This window comes from Pteropus vampyrus, unplaced genomic scaffold, assembly GCF_000151845.1.
Source record: "Pteropus vampyrus isolate Shadow unplaced genomic scaffold, Pvam_2.0 Scaffold190, whole genome shotgun sequence".
NCBI lineage: Eukaryota > Metazoa > Chordata > Mammalia > Chiroptera > Pteropodidae > Pteropus > Pteropus vampyrus.
Genome location: NW_011888971.1, coordinates 1,245,215 through 1,260,239, shown reverse-complemented (window position 1 = coordinate 1,260,239; position 15,025 = coordinate 1,245,215). Strand labels below are relative to the sequence as shown.

Sequence of the window (15,025 nt, the reverse complement as noted above, 5' to 3'; positions counted from 1 at the left end):
CATTGAGTTCAAATATGTCATTACTTACTTTGTACCCCAAATATCCACGATCACTGCCAGATGATTATGTTTCACATCTCATGAATGTTATGTCTTTGGTCAATTACTTGATAGCACAGGCCGTTGGTAAATAAGTCAACTTTTAATTTTTCTAAATATAAAATGCAAAAATTACTTAATAGGACTAAAATTTGTTTGGGTTTTGGCTGCTTTTCTAGACACACGATTTGAGTGTGGCTGAAAATATCTTGAGGAATCTGACTTTAAACTTCCCAATATCTCCACTGGCAGAATGAAGGAATCACAGGATCCCGTCCTGTAATTTTCTCTAAGGGTCTCGTAATGCACGAGGTTACGGCTTAAGTTTGAGTAGGATGTAAGCTCACCAAAGGTTTCCAAAAGCTGATTGCTATGCAGGCATCTGAGAAAGCATCCGGTCCCTTGTGAAGCTGGTTAGGACATCGTTTGGGGTGACTGCCGTGGGAGGCAGATGCCCCAGTGTAATCCCTGCTTGCCGTGAATGTCACCTGATGTGGCAAAAGGGACTTGGCAGACGTGAATATTTGCCCCAGAGAGAGAGGAGAAAGGAATGTGAAGATGGGGCAGAGGGCTTTGAAGATGCCATGCTGCTGGCCTCGAGGGTGGAAGGGCTGACACACGCCAAGATATGCGAGAATATGCCTCCAGAAGCTGGAAAAGGCAAGGAAACGGATTTTCTTCTAGAGCCTTCCCAGGGGGCACGGCCCTGCCGAGGTCTTGCTTTCAGATTGCTGACCCACAGAAACGCAAGGAATACCTTTGAGTTGTTTTAAGCCACCAAATTTACAGCGATTCGCGACAGCAGTAATTTGTTCCACAGGAAACTAATCTGCCACTGAACTATCTGACTAGTAAGCTTTTGGCTTAAGAACACTGAGTTTTAAGAAAAGTTAATATTCAAACGTATGATGAGCATGTGCGGAACTGTAACAGCTATAGTGTTCAAATCGAGAGAATTCCAAGGCGAAAATTCAGAAGTTGACTCTGGGGTATTGATTGGAAAATCTGTGGAAGTCGATGGTATCAGTGCTTCTTTAGTTTCTTGGCATTTCATGGCACGGATCTGTGTCGTCCCATCCATTTTGTGTAAGGAGCGGCCACCGCCACAATCTAGTACAAAGATGGTAAATTCTGCTGGGGACATGATCTCCTTCCCAGCCTTTCCCTCCTCCCGTCCCCCTCCTGCACCAATGCAAACGTGTTCCCGGTGGCTGAAGTTTTCTGTAAGGCCACTCCATAGGCTGTGCTTATTTTAGATTTGATTTGATTAACACAGCCTGGGAAGAAGACACATTTTTGTTTTTAAAGAAATTTGATGGACTCTCGAGGATGTCATACCTTAGATGAAATGCAGTGATAGAATTTTCTCTGGATTATTATTATTTTCTCCCCTCTAAGGACAGCAAAGTTCTCCAGTTAAATGTTGTAGGAGTGAATCGTTAAAGTTCTTAAATTTACTAAAATTTACTTTACCGCATGTAACTGATTTTTTTTAAAGTTCTCGAGATTTATTTTCCTAAAAGATTTCGGTGGGAGGGTTCACACTGACAACATCGAATTTACTTTAATCCTGTCTTCGCATAGTTTTCTTTTGCTTCTCGTTTTGATGCAATAAGACAGAAAGAATATTTTCGCTGCTTGAACTTGGCTTCATTTTCTTCTTCGTTTTCATTAATGCTTTTCTTGCTTTGGCACAAGACACTGTTTGGTTTACGACACTCTAGGAAAGATGCCTAATTACTGAAAAACTTCGACAAATCCAGGAAGAACATGCAGGGGAACATATTTATTCGAGTTAAGTTTATATGACTTTCAAAAATAGATGAAAATGATCTGTAACTAAACCAAATTGGAGCTTTCATTGAAAGGACTGGGTTGTGAGTAGAACAGAAAGAGATGGTGTCTAAGGCGTCCTTAAAATGCCTTAAAAGGAGAAACAGAATGCATCGCAGAGCCCCGGCTGGCACAAGACCAGGCTCTTCTTGAGATCTTTCCAGAATACTGCACGGTGCAGCAGAATCAAACATGAATGCTGACTTTTAAATCCACTCCGTGTGCCCTGAGATCGCTTGGTTTCTATGACCATCTAATTTAAAAAAAGAAAAGAAAAGAAAAGAAAAAAGGAAGGAAAAAAACCCACTGGATTATGAATCAGAAGATCCAGATCTCTCCTGTTGAATTGATCACTTCCTCCCCGCATCGCTCTAGACAAGTCCCTTCAGTGCACCGAGCCTCCCTTTCTTCGCTTGCAAAATAGCAACGTCTGTTTTGCTGCGCACTCAGGTGCATCTGGAGAGTCCATCTGAAGATTAGGTTTGTGGAAACACTTCGTAAGATAGAAGTTCACATAAAAAGAAATGCTGAAGCATGAAGGTGTTTTGATCGTTGTTGAAATCAGAGGAAAACAGACCTTTGCACATGTGTTTGTATTTGTGCCGAGTGGCGCTGAGAAGAATCCGTTCTGCTCCTAAGCCGGGAGGATCTGGGGCTATTTCGGCTTCTCTTCTAGGAACCATAGCTGTGACTCCTGCTAAGTTTTCATGCCGGGAACCTAAGACTAATGAGTGCCCCTTTGCCTTCATTCTTCCCCAGACTATGAATTTAGGATGTTTCCAGACTCTTCTTCTTTAATCCCTGACTAAGGGAACAAGATATCCGTGAAAAAAAGAACAAACGGGCAGAGAAATCGCATTTTGTCTGAGGATGATGTTGTTTGCATTTTGCTTGCATGCTATCGCTATCGATTTCCCCTCAAATCATTTGATTCCTGGTTATTAACAGGGTACGTTAGCTTTGTTTTCAGATGACACCTGGGAACCAGGTACCGAGCAGATCAGACTGGAATATTTCCAGGTTGGAGGGGGCCTGCTGAGAAAGCTGGGTGTTCCCAGGTCCTTTCATTGGAGCTCTCGTCTCCCGTGCATCAGAGAAACTTTCTGGGATTCTGAGTAGTATGGATGATATTGCACAAGTTGTTACAGCATCTAAGAGTTTTCGCCTTTGAGATCGCCTCCTGAATTGGCTGGATAAAAGAGTTAGACTCCGGTGGAGAAGGAATGTGTCCCTGATTTAGTGTGAACCGAGAACAGGATATATTCTAATTCTACATCACGAGGAATGACAGATAAGAGGAACCTCGTCATGTTGCCATGCTGAGAAATCTCTTGAACGTAGTACTCTTGTTGCTGGCTGTGGAAGGGGCGCGTTGCAGAGTGGGGGCTGCACCTGTAAAATTCATCACCTCGAGAGTTAAGGAATCGATTATAATTATTCACTGTACGTGAATTCCGTAACGGGTTGGATGACCTCACAAATTCAAGAGCCAGTAATGGCTACTGAGAGAATTCAGGATATCTCTGACTCTTCAGATCGATACCAGGAAAGACAGTGTTTGATACTCATGCCTACAGAATGTGGATGTGGGCTGACATTTGAATGACTTAAAAAAACAGCAACATCTAATTACGAGTCTATTGGAATTGGTAGGCTAAATGGACCATGCTTCATTTTATTGTTTAAATTGTGTGTGTGTGTGTGTGTTTGTGTGTAATGATAGTCACAAAAATATGTTCCAAACTTGTTTAACTCAGTTCTTTGAATTGATATATGAAATTACATTTTACAGCGTTGTCTTCTGAGGGGTTGGGAACATTAGCTTAGAGAGAAATCTTAGCTGAAAGATAATGGAAAGAATTTGAATATATATTAATACATGCATAATATTATAAACTGTGCATTAACTTGGGAGAACAGTCTGAAGTATAAATTTTTTAAGTAACACGCAATTTTATTTATTTCAGTCATTTGCTTTAAATGGAACCAGACTAACAAAGAATTCTTAAAAATTACTTAATAACCAGAGAAAAAATTATTTCATAACCAGAGATGAGATTCTTTTGCAGCTAAAATTACTAATATCTTGTAATGATGTGTAAATGGGCACTTACAAAGGACTTGAAAAATCAAATTTCTAAAACATGTTATTTACCTCCCATAATCTGTGCTTACCCATCCAGAAATTAAATATCACCCACGAATCATGCGAAGATGCCATTTTGTAGGACAAAAACTGTCAAATATTAGAGAATTTATGTGTTCAAATTCACATTAATTCTTCCAATCAAGCAACAAACATTATTATATCTTACTGTCTGCCATAGTCCTTGGCATCCTATAAATCCTCGGTGCACTTCTGTTGAAGGAATAAATGGAATAGTAAATGAATGGATGATTGAATGAACGTTGCGTTTTGGGCTTGGCATTGTGCCTGAGGCCCTGGGGGCTAACATGGCATGACTTCTCAACCTAAGCCTTCTTTTTAAAGAGTTCTTTCCCAGTTCCATGGAATTAATTTTTCCTGTCGTCCTGGCCCCTCAGATATTAATTACCTCTCCACGAGTCCTTCCTTGGGTCCCCATCTGAAATGACCCATTGCTGTCCCCAGGAGGAAACTACTGTGCTCCCTCCGCTTTAGTTCCTTGCTCACTCTTATCCTATTTGAAGTCATATGCTTTCTAGTTCATGTATTGTTTGTTTTCCATCTTCAGGAAGGTCCATGATCGGAGGCATCTTGTCTCATTGAATAATGTATCTCTAGTCCCTAGCGGGGTGAGCGGCACGTGGTGGTTCTCAGTAAAAATTTCTTGAACGAATCATTTGAAAAGAAACTGCCTAGTGGGATCCGCTGATTTGCCCATCGTCTTACCCAGAAACTAAGCTTTAAGGTGACATTCTGAGACTTCCTACAGAATTTAGAGTATTAGAGTGATAAAACCTTGGGCCGCTGTGGATGGGCTGACACCACAGCATTGCCGGGACCCTGAACTGTGGAACCATTATTCACTCCTTTGTCACGTCTCTGTTGAGTATCTGCTAAGTGCTAGGCAGAGCACACTTACTGGGCTTCTCGCGTCCTGTCTTGCCATCCTGTTTCTCATGTCCCCCGCCCCTGTGGTCCCCTGCCTTCCCCTGTTAGTGAAGCAGCTCTGCAGAGGGCAGCGGGCTTCTCCATGCACCCACGGATGCCCTCTGCTTGGCCGGGCTCCATGGTCGAAGATGACTTGGCCTCTGTTTTCTTTCTGAGGCACTGGCCCATTGCCAAACACTCTTCGTCACTGTTGGACCCACAAGGGTTCCGATGAGCATCTTCTCGGGTTTCCAGTGAGACTCTGTCTCGAACCTTTGTCTTTCCTTGTCATTCACTTTTCATTCGTCGTCTTTCTTTAAGCTCTTTCTTTGTGATAGGTACTGGGAACACGGTGATGGCCAAGACAGACGAGGCTGTAGAATGTCACGGAACTTCCTTTGTGCCAGAGAAAATGGAGAATCTTAAAAGTAACTTCAGTGAAGTGAGAGGAGGGTTAAGGAAGGGAAAATAGAGAAGGTTCCAGAGTATATGGCAAGGGGGAGGTGGCAGTTGTGGGGGGAGGGCCATTATGTGGACACCCACGGAAGGGAGAGAGCCCAGGTGGCTGGTGGAGAGGGTGTCCAGGCAGCGGGATCTGCGTGTTGGAAGGCCAGAGCATGTGAGAAGCTCCCTTTCGAAGATTTGGAAATCTGTGGGACCGATCGTCGAGCCAGGATCTGTCCCACAGTAAGCGGCGTGCATCCATGGCAGTTTTACGAACCACCCAGTCTGCAGCGTGGAGAGCGGATGGGAGGAAGGCAAGGCTGGACGCCAGGAGACCGGTGTAGAAGCCACTTCAATAGCCCAAGGCTGATATGACGGTGGCTTTCATTAGAGAAATGGTAGTGGAGTGGGAGGGAGATAGGGCCATGTGCCAGGAATGTAGGAGGCTCAGTGTATGGGACTTGGCGACTGCTGGATGTGGTCAGGGGAGGGGCTTCATGATGGGGGCGGGCATGACAATCACTGGTTTCTCGCTTGATCTTTAGAAGGAAGGTCCTCCATTCCAAGGTGAGACACTGGAGGAGATGGATTAGTTGTCGCTGCTGGTGGGATGATGGGGGAGGGTGACTTCAAATCTTTGGACCTTGAGGCCTGACCCACTCACAGTGACTATCTCTCTGCAGTTGCAGCCATAGCCTTAGAATCACGTTCTGGAAAGCCTTCCCCACGCTGGCTTTCTCTAGTTTCCCTTTGTGCCGGAAGACAGCTTTCCATGGCGGACGCTTCGCGGGTGTAACCGGAGTCCTGCAGGGGCCACCATATGGCAGTTACAGGCATCTACTTCTCTCCTAGGCCGACCTAGGCCGACTGAGAATCTGTGCCGTAGGCTCTGTGGGTGTTGCATCAGATAGAAAAGCCAAGACATAGAGACCTCAGGAGTATGTCCTGAAAGAAGTAATAAGCGTCCGTAACTGTGTCGTGTAAAAGAAATAGGAAAGCAAGCTTGATGAGAGAGCCGATTTGTTCCTGGAGAAGGTGATGAAGGCATGAATGGGAACCACAGATGATGCTGTTCGGATAACGTGTTAATGAGAAGTCAGACGGGGCCAGATGGCATCCCCTGACTCCGAGGGGGACCCAGTTAGCATGGAAATCTGCAGCAAATATTCCAGGGTGGTTTAGCCTGAAAGTAACTTGAAGATAATGGAACTAGATACCCCATACGAGGACAGTGGTCAGAGCTCACGGCTCTCTAACCAGCGCAGGTGCTCCTTGGTTACAGCCACACACCGAGTTAGGTCTCACTGTGGTGGAACACACCCGTATAATTTATTAGAATTTCCTTTCCAGTCAAATAACACTTCTGCTAACTCACGAATTTCATCCCATTTCTCAGAACGAGAAGACGTTATTCTCCAAGAAATTGACACCCGTTCCATTACTGGTTGTCACACCCTTACAACGCGACCATGGAAGCACACTTCAAATAGGCTGTTCACAAATCGTTGTAATGATTGAATTTTAAGGTTACGTGGGCTCGTGCTTCCGAGAGTCACAGGGAAGGGCTTCTCGTAGGCAGCGTGGTGATGGCGGCGTGGAGTGTCTGTGGAGTGAGAGGCTTCGGCGTGGCCGTGCACTCAGCACGCGAGGTCCATTGCATCCCGGGACCTCGTCACTGGGACCTGCTGTTTCGGAAGCTCCCTGTAGGCCTCGAGTCACAAAGACTTTGTGTCGATGGATTTCGTCACCCTCTCGACGTATCTACTTGCCATTTCTGCCCGCACTTAGTGAGGGCATGACGAAGCCACACAGATCTCCCGGCCCTGTGAGCCTCTCTTCCTGTATTTGATGCTGCAGAGATCAGGGCCTTTCACCCCGGCCCCGTAAGGGTGCACTTTGTTGTAATTAAATATGGCCTCTTCCTCAAATGGGGTTCTTGGCAGCCGTCTCTCCAAAAACCAGACCATGTAAGATTGTCTGATGATAGGTATTTGCAGCCCAAATCAAAGGTTTTCAAAAAGAGACCCTTTCTATTAATGTTGTGTTTAAAATAATAATTTGTGAGTTGAGCATCAGAGCTGTTTAACAGCTTACTGGAACCTTAATTATGTTTAATATATTTTATTGCAGTTAAATGTGGTATGAACAGACTAAGAAGTGAGGTAATTCTAGTAACTTCTAGCCGGTGGTTTGAAGTTAAAACAGTATGCGTAGCCCGCTCGGACAGGGTCCCCGTTACAGCTAATATAAAATTAAACTTTTACGACTAGATCGGACCTTGTCTAATGCTAAATCAATCTTTAAGCGATTATAAAAGGAAGCCTCACTCATCTGGTCTCTTCTGGTGTTTCATCTGTCCGCAGCCATCACGGAAATTATTCTGGCTGGAAGTGTTAATTTGATTATACCTGAAATTTTGCCGTGAGGTTGAGAACCCCTTTTTTTCTTGATCATTCCAGATGCTATTTGTCTTGATAGCTGCTCACTCTTTCCGGTTTTATTTTGGGCATATTTCATCTGGCTCTCTTCTTGGCGAATGTAGAGAGTAGCTGCTTGAGTGACAGTTAATCTTCCAGGGCAAATTCCTGATTGCTCACTTGGAGGCTGTTCTTATCACTGATCACGAAGTTATAAACTTGGGAGTGGAAGACAATGAAGAAAAATTGTGCCTCCATCCGTGCGCCTGCACCATATTTCCTTGAGCAGTTAGAAAATAAATCACTGTCTTAGCTTTAGGACTCTGGTGGTTCTCTCGGGAGAAGCTGCCGGCAGAGGGGTTTGGGGGCTGCGTTGCTAAGACTCTTTCTCTTGGGGTGCTCAGGCCTCAAGGACTGGGGTCATTTGTGTATGGACATCAGCTGTCTGACTGCTCTGGCTTTCTGGAAGATGGCGATTAAGTCATTCTCTTCTCAGGGTCTCAGGGAAGTCAGATGGGCTAGAGGAGGTTTAGCAGGTTTCACCGTGGGATCAAAAAGAATTTGGACAGTCTGTGAACCAACCCCCAAGTGGGGTATGAGGCTGCGATCCATCCAGCCGGCTATTTCCTGTTCCCCCAAACAGTGAGGCTGTACCTGACATCTTCCACTGATAGTGAAAATAACTCATGAAGTGAAGTCATGATTTGAAAGTTCAAGTCATGGACACGTGAAGTATAATTTAAAGAAATTATACTAAACCAATTTCTTCACTGGAGAAACCAAGCCTAGTGAGCTGTCTGTTGAAAGCTAGGTGCTTTTGTCTTTTGTGAATGCATGAAGTGAGTGACAGACCCCACATAGAAGGAGGAAATTGGGTGTCCATTGCTTAATCATTATTATAGTAATACTACTAGATGTTTCCAGAATACTTCCCCCCCCCCCGACAAGTTATTATATATATATTTTTTCCGCACAAACAGATTGACAGGGAAGCTAAATTAGACTTTTAATTCTTTAGCATTTCTGATCTTTGTTGCAATTTTTGGTCGGGAGAAATTACTAGAGGATGCCTTTTGATTTCCGTCAAGAATGTCGTGATAGGAATGTTGAAGATGATTGGACGTCGGGCTGTTACAGCAAGCACAGGGGTTATGAAAACAGGAGACTATCATTATTTCGGCACGTACCATATGCAAAGTCCAGTGCAAAATGATCAAGAAAATGTCTTCCCTAGAGGAAAGCTTCAGAACCCTGGTTGAGTAGGAATTTAGCGTTCCAGTGTCCCTTTGAAAAAATATGCAAGGAAATCGAAGAATGAGGCAAAATCTGTTGGTCTCCGACACCTCCCCTCCCATCTTTGCTTGTCTTTCTTTCTCTTCCCTGCTGTCTGCCGCCAGTTAGAACCATTTGGGAAGAGTATTTAATTATCAAGTGGCCTCTGCTTTCTGAGGCAGCTTGCTGAGACTTAACTTGTCCTTGTCCTTCAAGCCGAGGATGGCAGTGCCTGCCAGGGGCCTCCCGCCAGGACCCAGCTCTCGGGTTTCACTGGGAGCGTGCCAGGTGACCAGCTCAGCACGTGTTTCCTTGTGCGGGAGTAGGCCAAGTGACACTTGAGGAATCCCGGGGCCGCTCGGCAAGCCCGCGATGCAGGCTGTTTGGAGATGGAGGCATGGCTGGAAGGGAGCGAGGCCAGCTCTCTGTGATTGCTGGCCTGCGGTTTTGCTGGGAGATTGTCAACCTTGTCAGGCTCGCCACGGCATGGATGTCTCACTTACCTCAAATCACACGTGCTCAGGCACGTGGCTGGCACGGCCTGGCCTGCTTGCCTTGGGCCAGATGGTGCCCCTGACATGCACCCATGTCGGTGGGAACGAGTCCTCGGACGTGAGGACAGCGCGGTCCATGTCGCAGATAGGGACCGTTTCTGCTTTCATCTAAATGCCAACTATGCACAGAAATTGGTCCTGTCCTCCATCTTAACTGCTACGGAGCAATAAACGCTCCTCTCCAGGAGGAACTATCCACGTCGAATACAGGGGTGCGTCACTGTACCCCAGTTCTTACCTCAGACCTTCCAGGTGCTCCCACAATATTGTCATTTTTATTTAAAAAATGATATTTAAGGGCAGAAGCGAGAGTTTACTCACAATGTTCACGATTAGATACTTGTCTGTTTTGGTGTCTGTTTAGCTTTCATCATTTTAAATATTGTCCCTATGCCATGAAAAAATGTAGATAACTTGAATTCCATCATATGTTTAGTAATTACAGTGGAACAGGCTAGAAATTGAACAAGTTACATTTTCTATAGGTAGATTAACAGAAAGTTTTATGTTTCCCATTTTGTTACAGTCTGGACAATATTTAGCTGCGTGCACCTGAAAACTCGATTTATGGCAGATTTGCCAACTAAGACCTGTGTTTCTGTCATTAGAAGCTGTATGTCCAGAGCTGGTAGGGTGCAGTTGGGGCGACCTTTGGGACCCAGACTCCTTCTGTCTTTCCTTCAGCCATCCTGGGTGTGTGGCTTTTGTCTTCATGCTCCTTAAGGGGCACAAGAAGGCTGCTCCACCTCGTTTTCCAGCAGGAAGCGGGGAGGGACAGCAGGTGAAGGGCCATGCCAGCTAGTTCTTCCTCCTCTGAAGACCTTCCCTAAGGTCTACCAAGCACCTGCAGCTTATGTCCCCCCGGCCCAAAACCGCCGAGGGAGGGGAGGTGGATGTGGGGAGGGGCAGCGGGTCACATGGCCGCCCTGAGGAAGTGAAATGGGGACGATGACTGCCTGGGGAAGGAGGAGAGAAGGGGTGTGGAGTAGGCTCATGAGCGTCTGCTCCGTGTCTCTGGAATTTTCCAGAGTTAGCTTGCGGATGCTTTCCTTTGCTTTCTTTATTCATCCTGTGCGTAGGTGAACACCTGGAAGACTGTGTGTCTGTATTTAGGGATATTACTTTATTTTACACAAAGGCACACATGCACACACACTCGTACACACACGTCTGTAGTCATAACGGTGTTTTGGTCAATAGGCCACACGCACGATGGTGGTTCCCTCAGATGATAACAGAGCTGAAAAATTCCTGTCGCCTAGTCATGTCGCCATGCTACCCTCATGTGCTCATGGAGATGCCGGCGTGAACAAACCCACCGCACTGCCATCGGCAACAAGTGCAGCACGCACAGCCGTGCATAGTACGCTACACTCAGCGATGATAATGAACAACTGTGTCACTGGCTTACGTTCCCGGCTGCCACACTACGCTTCTGGTCGTTACCTTAGGGCGTACTCTTCCTACTTACCGAGTTTGCTGGAAGACAGCGTGGCGTGTCTCCCCGGCAGCCACCGCCCGCGCCTCACGTTGGCCGCGTCTCAGTGGCATCGTGTTCTGATCTCGACGTCACCTCGCGTTGTCATGTGCTGTGCAGGCTTGAGCAGGCTACACCACATAGCCCACGTGTGGGGCGGGCCAGACCAGCCAGGTTCAAGTGCACTCACGATGGTCACACAGCAACAAAATCCCCTGACAACCTGTTTCTCACAATGGATCCCCGTCGTTAAGCAGTATGTGACTGTATTTCGACATTTGTCTTTAAATTAAAGACCATTTATTGGCAATTTAGGTTATCTTCTCTTATCTGAGCCTCTTACCTTTTAAAATGTAAATATACATGGATTTCTTTTTTATGTTATGTTAAAGTTCTAATAACAGGTTAGAGGTTAAATTGTATCAGCAGCCCTTTTAACAGTGATATGAAATGCTAATATATTTTGTGAATTAAGTATATTTTAGTTGAAGAAAGACTTTCTTATTTAGAATGCTGCTAATTAATTTTTTCCCAGGGTCTTTGTATTAAATCATTAAAATTTTAAGAAAACCAGTATAAGAAATTCTAGCCTCACACAGTGGCCATTAGATCAGTGTTAGTTTTTTTCATAAAGGCTCGTTAATACCTTCACTAGGGGATTAATTTAGTTTGATCTTTAACAGTTCAGCTTCTGAAGCTATTGATTAAAGATTCTTATGGAGTAAAGGCCCAGCTTAGAAGGGACGAGTTGGCAAGCACCAAAAAGGCGAGGAAAGACCCAGGAGAGAGCAAGTGAACTTGGAACTCCATCAAAACCATTTTCGTCTTTTGAAACAAATAGTGTGGATGGAGCCGGGCACAGACTGCGACCTGATGCTCTGTGCATAAGGTTGCGAGTTGACAGATATCTCAGTACAAGTATATCCTAAATGCTGCACGGGCTCTGGTTATACTAAGGAGATACTCCTTTTTATCGGAAATGCAGATTTAACTGGGCATCTGGATCGTCTCTGGAGCCTTACCCTAAGAGCATCTCTTTGTGGACCACTGTGCTCCCTTGGCCTGGACCAGCTTAGTGCAGTCTCGGTGGTGGTGGTGGTGGTGTGTGTGTGTGTGTGGTGGGGGGGGCGGGGTTGATGTCTGGATCAGTCAGAAGAAGATGAGTCTTCTCGTTTGTGTAGCGAGGCACACTTTGATGAAAAATGCACACGTCAAGAGCTAGCATGATGAAAACCTTTGGAAGCTTGGTGTTTTGCCAGACAGCGCTTCACGCATGTCTTAGGAGCAGAAGTTTTCCTGTCATTTGGGAAGAATATTACTTCTGAGGCCTCATGGGGAAGGTATCTGCCCCATCGTCACCATCAATATGTGGTGAGTTTACAAATAATTGAGTCTGAGCCAAGCGTTGTATTTAATAATGCATTATAATAACACGAAACAAGTTGAGGATTAATCAAAACTTTATAAACTGGTGCTAAATTGACTTAGTGATTTGCATCTGGCTCTGTGTGGTCGGCTTGTTGACAATAACTTATTAAAAAAAATTGCCTTGCGATTTTTTCTTAATTGCGTATGTTGTGCTGTAGGGTGATGCAGAAGATATTAAAATATGAGTAACAGATGGGTGCTGGCTAATGGAGCTTCACATCCTATATATTTTCTCATTATTGGTTTCTATTTATTTATGTCCCTAATTCTGTAAAATAAAAATTTTCCAGAAGAGCACTAGCTTCAGCCTTTTTTTCCTCACTTTTCCTATACTTCTTTATCTCACTTTCTTTGCTCAGGAATCCACTTGGAGTTTAGCTTTTATTAGTAAATGGATATTGCTGACACCTAACCAGGTAACGATGGTGGCATTCGTGTCTGACGATGGTGGTTTTGCGATGTGTCTGCTACGGCTGTAGTTTCCTTATCCTTAGTTAAGATAGCAGAAAAATGAAATACTAAAGAATCAAAGTGCCCGTTTCTGGACCATGAGAAAAGATGTCAATCGTCAAACTTGATGCCCGTACATTAGCTTACTTATAGAGCCTACTGTGTGCAGGGCGTTGGCTGATATTCAGGGATATGGGAGGCGTTTGCCTGATTTCAGACAGCTAGCAGTTTAATAGGGGGAGGAGAGACCATATATCCAAATAATTAGGCTAATGAGGCGTCTGCATGTCCCACAGGAGGCAAGGCTGCATCGCGCCATTGTTAATAGTGCGATTCTTGTGACTTTGGCGTGTATTCATGACCAAATGCGCTCATCATTGAAAAGCCAATCCTTGTTTTTCCTTTTCTCTGTTTTGCATTTGATGACTTTTTAATATGGGAAAGTTGACTCAGGTGGGGATAGAAAGAAAATAAAGAAACGACTCTAAGCGATTTGATGTTTTCCCTTAAAATATATGCTTTTTTCGATTGCCTCATAAAGGTCTGTGACGTTTTAAGAGTAGTAAGGTTGATTTTTGTGAAAAGGCTCCTGGGGGTGGCAGGGGGGACAGTCATCCATTTTTATGAGCAGCTGCTCCACCAGGGGGCACCACAGAAGCACAAGCATCCTTATGGTTGGGGTGAGGTGGGGGGGACCTTCCTGGCCGATATTTACACCCACTATTGTGTTTACTCATTTGGTTGTGACATTATCATAATTGCAGCATGCATAGATTTTCACCACGTTCCTTTTAGCTTGCAGTAACTAATGTATCTGTTTGAAAGAGTCAATTCTGTAATTGTTAATCACATACCCAAAACAAATGCACGAAATAGATACAGAACAAAAAACACATGCTAACGCTGCTAAACCCAACCCAACCCGAGCCACGCTAAATATTGCCTTTTATGTTCAAGTTTGACTCCAACTTGAGTCATAATGGCCTCTGGCGTGACAGGTTTATTGGGTCAGAGTTGGTTATTGTAGTACTTGGATGCAAACCCATGGGGAACGAACAGCTGCAGAGAACTTGTGCTGATAATTCTGTGATCCGAGGTTCATCTGCTGTGCCGCGCTATTTTGCTCCCCGGTGCCATGACATGGGCTTTGGCCTCGCATCTCCACAGTGGCTCTGCCTCAATGACAAAGCGCCTTCCACGTTTGAATCCACACAGTAGTCTGAGACAGTCGAAGAATAACCGCAACTCTTTCTAAATACGTCATAAACTCCAGGAGTTTGTATTAAAGTTTCTAAAAAAATTGTATCCGAACTAGAATAAAATATGATAGTTTGGCATAATTTTTCTCAAAAGACCTAGGTGGATGGTGGATGGTGGATGAAAATCATTTTTTTCTTGGTGGCATCGCTGTATTTTTGACTCTGCGTTCATTTATGATAACGATATTCTGAAACATATTGTCACAATTGCGCTGTTATTCTAGAAACTATTGTACTGCAGGTAGATGCACATGCGTCCTTGTATGTAGGCCCAGAATTTGTTCTCTGTGGGCGATGGTTGCAGCCAGTGTCAGGAAATGGTTTCTTAATTCTCGATGAAGGATAAGATATTTCATCAGGGCTAGTTTCACTGTGGTGTGTGTGGGTTGATAGCAGGGGGTTTAGAAACACCTGATTCTATTTCAGAGCATCCACCCTCTGCCAGGTTCTGGAGGGAAATACGAGGACAGAAGCCAAGGCCAAGGCCAGGTACCGGAGCACCTTGTTACCTGGTGGCCCTTTGCTCCAGTCCCAACTCAGTCTCCATTCTCCAGGCCCCATGCCCTTTATTTCCTCTCCTTCCGCCCTGAACCCCTGTCCAAAGCAAAGATAAACATTTGTTTCTTGCCCAGGGACACCATCCCAAAGCAGGGCAAGCTTCTTCCCTTTCCCATTTCCCTGAAAACCTCTGCCTGAATCTTGACCTGTCCCCTTCGCTTTTGAGGAAAGGCCAGTCCAGGAGAAAAGATCACCCCAGCCACATAAAAGAAGCGCATATG

The 15,025-nt window shown here is 44.9% G+C and overlaps 1 protein-coding gene across 1 annotated transcript in view; it reads left to right on the top strand.

The window, feature by feature from the left end:
* The window catches only part of SEMA5A (semaphorin 5A), a 456,698-nt gene that overhangs the window by 29,486 nt on the left and 412,187 nt on the right, over nucleotides 1–15,025 (top strand). The gene's annotated exons all lie outside the window — the stretch shown is intronic.